This window comes from Onychomys torridus, chromosome 3 (assembly GCF_903995425.1).
Source record: "Onychomys torridus chromosome 3, mOncTor1.1, whole genome shotgun sequence".
Taxonomy (NCBI): domain Eukaryota; kingdom Metazoa; phylum Chordata; class Mammalia; order Rodentia; family Cricetidae; genus Onychomys; species Onychomys torridus.
Window position 1 is genome coordinate 58,547,933 of NC_050445.1, and position 7,991 is coordinate 58,555,923.

Below are 7,991 nucleotides of genomic sequence, written 5' to 3' on the forward strand. Positions count from 1 at the left end.
TGTCACAAACACTGTGAGATGCCTCAGTCAAGGAAATGTTGTGACTTATACACCAGAGAAAACCATTTGGTCTTTCTATAGGGTGCAAGCCAATAGAAAGTCATTATTAGCCTGCCAGCAACTACACTGCATCTTAAGAACCTGAACACAATACTAAGACATTACATTCTCAGGGTGGGATTTTAAGCACAGAAACCACATCCTGGATTGGCACACCTCATTAAAAAAAAAAAAAAAAAAAAAAAAAAAAAAAAACATTGTCATTAAAAAAGCATGATTAGTACATTGGGGACTTCTAGAATTATGAACTTTGATATATTAGGTCTTTGACTTTATTTTGGCAGGAGTTGCTCTCTGTGTGTTGGGTTCCAAGACTTGAATGTTACTTTTATCATAGCATTAGTTGTGCTAAGGTCTAGGGGTCTGTAACAAAAATATACTGAAAAGATTTGTGAGTGAATAGAAGAGCTGGTAATTTGAACAAATTAGTGACTACTCAGTCTCAAGGCTGATGATGATAATGATGAAGTGGAGGAGGAGAATAATGAAGATGATAGACTTGGAAGACTAGCAGCATTAAATCACTGGTGTTTAAATACCTATGTAATATTTTGAAGAATCTCTTTGTCTACTCTTAAATATATTTTATGCATGATAAGAAACTTGTTTAAAAGATTGTATATCCTTTTTGCTTAAGAGTGCTTATCAACTCAGATAAATCAAGTACCCTTTAACCATCTGATTCTGGAAACTTTCACTATCAGTTAAATCATTTCTCTTCTACTTCACATTTAACCAGGGCAGTGCTAAATTAGGATTAGGCTTTATGTTCTACATTTCTTAAGCTGAACCTAAGTCAGCCTTTATCATGAATTCCCTGGACTGAGCATTGATACATGACCTAGCTAGAACTGGAGCATGATACCCAAGAACTTCCACATAGATGGGCCTTTCCAAATTCAAAATAGCCAGTATCAATAGAGAAAAATCTTCTGCTAACTGCTGCTTGTTTTTGCTCCATTTAAAAGTCTCTGAGTTTAAACCTCAAGTTCAAGCAAAAGGAAGGAAACTGTCTACGTGTAGAAACTTTTGTCTCCCAACAGAACAGGGAGAAAAGGAATGAAATTGAAAGCTGCCACAGATTCCAGAGAGCTGTCTGTAAAAGAGCTGCAGCGTCTGAATGTGTTTCATACATTGGAGCATTTTAAGATCTTGGGAGTATTACAAGCAAATGATTTAACTGCTTTCAGCTGTCCTGTAAGTTGTTCATAATCACTGATTCTGCTTTTCAGATGAGCATAATAAAGTGCTCAATATCGCTCTTTCTGTGGCAGCCGCAGTGCTGACTCCTCAGTATGAGACACTCACTCACAGGATGTCTTCACATCCAAGCAAAGCAAAAATAAAAAAGGAAAGAAAGCCCATGTAGCAGCAGTCTGGCATGCCTTGGGCTTCTTTTTTTTTTTTTTTTTCCTGGTTAGGCAAAGGTGCTGAGACTTTGAAAACTTAGTTATGTTTAATCAAATTTCTTTTAGTGTCTATGATGGCTGACCTCAGTAATTTGGAAGAAATGATTTTTTTTTTCTTTTTCAGTACATTTTTCTAAGTCTTCCATGCACATTGACTAATATTTCAAGTTAGAATACTGAATCAGCTGAAAAATTTAGGAATACTTTTCCATGGCACTCACTAGTAAACAAAGACGTTATTGCTCTTTGGTAAGAACACTAGGTCCTTGCTTCACTTGAATCATCAACTCTGTCATATTTAAGGAAAATAGAGATGTTAACAAGCTCCTGTAAAACAGAAGAACTTGGCCAAGGATTATGTTGATTTCCATGGCCAGTCTTTATCCAATTGGTCTTGGGTATTTGATTTCAATAAATGCCACCTTATGAATATGAGAACATTTTTAATTATAAGAATTAAACAGAATGTTATATATGATGAAGCATTTTGAATTAATGCTTTATAAAATCAAATTTTCTCAAAATTAACATCCTAAAACTTACAGTTATATGTGACTGCAATCAATGTTCTTAGGAGGCATGAAGCACGAGATTTGTCTCAAGTTCAAAGCCTATTTTGTGTTACACAGTAAGTTGTTGGATAGCCAGGGCTACCCAGGGAAAGCCTGTTTCAAAAATTTAAACCAAAACAAAAACAATACTGTATCAGATTACTTTAATTCTTTATCCTTCCCTTATGAATGACTATTAGAAATGAGGAGAGATGACATGAGCATGTAAGTCGTTGTCTTTGTCCCTGCTTATAGACAAAGGATGGTGAACTGTTACTAGCCACTATCCCCATAGTAATGAGAATACATACTGAGCACATGTAAAAATGAGAAGCCATATTTCCTGTATGCTTTTTACATCTAATTCACAATAGAAATTGTGAAAAATTCTGATTCTGATTCAAAGCATTTCCTGTAAAAAAAAAAAAAAAGAATGTCATTATTTGTTGATACATTCTTTGCATTTGAAAATAATTATTGACCATCAATTTTAGATGGTCAGGTTTTTTTTTTTGTTTTTTCATGTGTATTAAGTATATATTAAGCATTTCAGTCAGAAATTTCCTGCATACTAATGTATAAAAATACACACATTGCTGAATACTATGAACTAACATTTAAGATGAGGAATATACATACACGCATACACACATAGATGAATGTAATTGAAAGTGTTCCTGTGTCCTGCCTGGTCCCATGGCTGCTCAGACCCAAATAAATACACAGTGGCTTATATTACTTTTAAACTATGGCCATGACAGACTTTTTCTAGCTAGTTCTTACATCTTAAATTAATCCATTTCTATAAATCTACACTTTGCCATGTGGCTCATAGCTCACTGGTACTTTACATCTTGCTTCTCCTGGAGGCAGCTAGCAGCTCCTGCCCCACTCTCCTTTCTTCTCTCCTCTCTCTCTTGGATTTTCCTGCCTACCTCTAATCTGCTTTGTGATAGACCAAATGGCTTTACTTATCAACCAATCATAGCAACACATTTTCACAGCATACAGAAAGACATCCCCATCCCATGCATATGTTTAATCTCATGGCCAGCATTTCTGACATAGAAATATTGATTAATCTGTCATATTTTGGTTAATATGTCAGGTGGTTACTCTCTCATTAATGTCCATATGGAGGCCATTTGTATTCATCTTATGTTTTGAGAAAAGGTATCTCTAAAAGAATGGAGCTCATTCTTTTAGCTAAACTGGAGCCAATGAGACCCTAGAAACTATCCTTGACTCCTTACCTCCCACCATTGACATTATTGATGGATGCAGCTCCTAAAGTCTTATACAGTGCTTGGAATTTGAATGTAGTTCCACTGAGTCATCTGCCTGACTGATCAAGTTTTAAGGATGTCTAAAATTTCAAATTGGATAATAGGTTATAAAGATTTAATAGAAGCAATTTACTTTTAATAAATGAGTGTATTTCACTGTTTTCTTGTTTTTGATTTTGTCATTGAAATTAGTAGTCCTTTAGTTAATAAAGATTTTAGAATTCTTTTCTGACTTCATGTTAGAGTATGTGAATTTAACTTTTACACTTTTCATTCATCTCTCTTACTAAAGTTTTGACAAGTACAATTACTGGAAAACATAAGCAGCCATTGTTGAGCAGTATTAACGTAAGGCAGCATTTGAATTTCCTAGATAGATCTATGGTGAATGCAGTCCTTTGTGTCAAAAGTACAGATTTAGCAAATAGTTTTACTCACAAAGCTCATTCCATAAAAATGCTCATCGTTTATTTACAGTATGCCATTTTTATACATTTTGATATTTAGTGTATTTGAAAGAATGAATCACTGTTCAAAGCATACAGCAAAAACATTTATAATGCGCCAACTGCCTGAGCAAAAGTGACAGACCCTGTTTTGTTTTCTATTTTATTATCTACCTTACATTTTGACTTTACATATAATATTCTGTTCCTTGTGGTAGTGTTTTCTGCTCTGACTTTTGACTTATTCATGTTGACTTCAAACAAGTAATATTGTTATCTTGGTTTTAATGTCTTAAAGATTTCCTTTTGTTATTTTTAATTATGTGTGAGTGAGAGAGAGTATATGAACATACATGTATGTGGTTACCCATGGAGGTAAAAGCCACCAGATTCCCAAGCAGTTGGAGAGAGACAGAAGAAATGGTAATCTCCCCCGTGTGGGTCCTTAGAACCTAACTCAGGTCCTCTGAAGGAGGAGTGCATGTTCTGAACTGCTGAGTCACTTCTCCAGATTTATCATTTGGCAAATTTTAATTTTTATGGTATAATTCGATATTTGACTAATTGTTTCACTTCCTTAACTATTTTTCTAAAATTCAAAATATTACTGGAAAATAAATTTTAAAAAATTCCTCAATAACAGTAAAATTTAGACAGTAAATGTTGGGCTATTAGATAAGCAAGGACTACTAATTATATGTAGTAATATTCAAATTTATATTTCCATTCTTTATTTGTTATGTTTAAGACTGTGACATTTGTATTTTTGTTAAACTACAGGTAGATAAGAATGGACATAAAACTTCTTAAACAATTTCAAAACAATTAAAGGAGGATTTTTGGATGATGTATGGGCTAAGTATTATGATCTTATCTCATTTTTGTTAGTGTTAAAATCTACTGCTATATGCTCATTTTTATGTATAATAATATGGTTGGGTGAGTGTTTATTGTATATGTGTGTGTGATGTATGTACAGGAGTGTGTGGCCATGTACATACTGAGGCCAGAGAGTATATTAAACATCTTACTACATCATTCTATCTCAGTATCTTAAGACAAGTTTCTCTCATGGGGTTAGATGTTTGCTATTTCATCCAGCAATGAACTCTTGAGTTCCACTTGTCTTCACTCCTCAAAGCTGGTGTTACAGGAACACAAAGCTATGCCTGGCTTTTTCTGTGTGTGCTAAGATTTCAACTCAATTTCCTGTGCTTGCAGAGTAAATATTCATGCAACCTGTATCACCTTCACAGCCTCTAAGTTGCCATTGTGAAGTACTGGCAGAATATTACTCTAACATTTGTACTTGGAAATTCTGACCCCTAATAGTATAGTATAGAGGGCCTTGGTGGATGATTAGAGTTAAAGGAAGTGATAATGCTCACTAGCACTGGATTTATGAAATTAGGAGATGAGAAAGAAGAAATCCATTAACAAAGGCCCAACATTCATATTGACTCCCTGACCTTGGACTAGTAGCATAGAGAACTGAAAGAGACATATTTCCAATGTATAGGTCAATTTTTTTTTAATTAAAGAAGCATGATTTGAGACTAGTTTACCTCTTTTTTATCCTGTATCTTCAGCATAGGCTTTCACCTCATGTATTCATAAAATTTGCTTCACGGCTGGGCAGTGGTGGTGCATGCCTCTTTAATCCCAGCACTTGGGAGGCAAAGACAGGCAGATATCTGTGAGTTCAAGGTCAGCCTGGAATATAGAGTGAGATCCAGGACAGGCACCAAAACTCCACAGAGAAACCCTGTCTTGAAAGACCAAAAAAAATACATAAATAAATAAAAACTTGCTTCATGATGTTTTAAATCCATACATCAGTTAAGAACAAGCTGAACAATTCATGCTCTTACAGTCCCTCCTCTTTCTTGACAATTGGACTCCTGGAGCTCCACCTGGGGCCTGACCAAGGATCTCTGCATCCACTTCCATCAGTTATTGGATGAGAGTTCCAGCTTGACTGTTAGGGTGTTTGGCCATCTGATCACCAGACTAGGTCAGATCAGGCTTTCTCCCAACCATTGCCAGCAATCTACAGAGGATGTATCATTGTGGATTTCTGGGGACCTCTCCAGCACTCTGCCTATTCCTTTTCTCATGTGGTCATTTTTTATCATGGTCTGTTAGCTTGAACTGTTTGGGAGGCACCCAGGCTGTCGGTCGGGGACCTGTCCTTAGTACATGAGCTGGCTATTTGGAACCTTGGGTTTACACAGGGACACTTTGCTCAGCCTGGAAGGAGGGGACTGGACCTGCCTATACTGAATCCACCAGGTTTAAATGAAATCCCAGGGCAGTCTTGGCTCTGGAGAAGATGGGAATGGAGGGGAGGGGCTGGGGGGGAAGTGGGGGCCGGGGACAGGAGGGGGGAGGACAGGGGAACCCATGGCTGATGTGTAAAATTAAAACACAAATATAATAAATAACAAAAAAAGAACAAGCTGAATAATAATAAATATAACCTATTATGTTTAGGCACATCTTAAATATTTATTATTGTAAGTTAAAATCGTAACTATAATTAAAATTATATATGTAAAACTAATGATTTATACATATTCATATTTAATTTTACTGTAAAACCAAATTTATACAGATAGTAAATATATGTACTTATAGTGTTTTAAATGAAGTCTTCTGATTCTAACATACCAATTATTTTTTATCAAATGTGTATGAATCAAGTATGATCTTACATATATGATCACTTTTATTAATACATATATTTTATTCAACAAATACCCAATCAATTTACACACATCATTCTTATATTATTTGTAAATAATAAATCAATGAAAAATTGATTCCAAATTATATTGGTTCTATTTTTAAACCACAGAAGACTGTATGCAAACAGGAAAGGGATCTCCTGATATTGCTAATACAAGAAAAACTATCATAAAATTTGATTAAGTTATCTGCTTTGTAAAATTATGTTTTACTCAAGTTTTAATAGCACTTTTATAGCTGTTTAGAAAAGAAAATGGATACTTTTGTAAACATTGTTAATGAGAAAGACTTTGAAAACTCTTGTTTTGAGAATTATTGCCCACAAAAACAAGTGTATATACAATTTGAGTGTGTTGAATTTACATACTTAGGGATACATATGTATATACCATGCCTTTCGATAGAAAGCAAGGAAGGATATATAGGAGAGTTTGGAGGGAGGAAAGGGAAGGGAAAATAATGTGATTATATTATAATCTTGAAAACTACAAGAAATAACTGAAAAACTAATACATTATAGGTTGATTTAAAAAAAAAAACTCATACATAAGAGGTAGAATAATGCAATATCACATTCTTAATGGAATCTGTAAAGCTGCTAAGGAGAAGACAGTAAAGCTTCCCTGGAAGTGACCCTTAAGAACTCCCTTACTTTGTCGAAACAGCTTAAAATACCTACCCTCAGATTTATCAAGTCTCATTCCCCCACAGAGGTGCATAGTTCCTGGAAGAACTGCAACACTGGGTCAATGGATGGAGTGGGCAGAGCAACCTGTCATCAGTTTCCTAGATCAAAAACTCTGTTTAATATGTTATCCTCAGATAGAGAACGGATCTTATATCAAACTGATAAGATCAAATGCTACACTTGTTCTTATCAGAAAGGCCAAGAAGCAAGAATATTATGAAATTTGAAAGAAATTGTTAAACATCAGGCAAGAGACGATCGCCTTTAAAAATCCTGTTTCTTGAAATCACCACTGGGGAACACATGTTGACTAGTAAAGAGCATACATAGAAATTCTAGCATGTAAATGAAAATCTTTTGGTGTATATTTTAAGGTGTCTTCATTCTTGTTCTTCTCTGGATAGCAAATGCTTCAACTAAGTAATACATTTAAAGAGCTGTACCTCTTTTCTCTGGCTGCAGCATCCGTTTAGTAGCGGCCTGAATCAACTCCTTTTAGTACCGTATTTGCAGGTGCTCTGCATCTCCTTCCATGCACAGCTCTTCCTCTCTGTCTCTCAACACTTTCTGCTTTCTTCCGTCCATCTTTCTCCTCTCGGTTTTGCTCTTTGTTTCTGCCCCTCACTTCCTTCTTGATTTCTCCTTCCCTCTGTTCTTTACTTAATTCTTTTCCCCCTTCCTTGCTTGCTCCTTTAATTTCTTATTTTTACAATCCAACTGCAGAGAATTTTCTGTTTTCATCTTTGTTTTAGGTTTCAGCCTTAGCCCTGGTAGCTACTCTAAGAAAAAAACAAAACAAAACA

At 35.1% G+C, this 7,991-nt stretch overlaps 1 non-coding gene across 1 annotated transcript; it reads right to left on the minus strand.

Annotated features, from left to right (window-relative positions):
• Positions 1-7,208: 7,208 nt before the first annotated feature.
• On the minus strand, positions 7,209-7,398 carry LOC118580996. The gene has a single exon (XR_004944640.1). It is a non-coding gene; the product is annotated as a U2 spliceosomal RNA (small nuclear RNA).
• Positions 7,399-7,991: the final 593 nt, after the last annotated feature.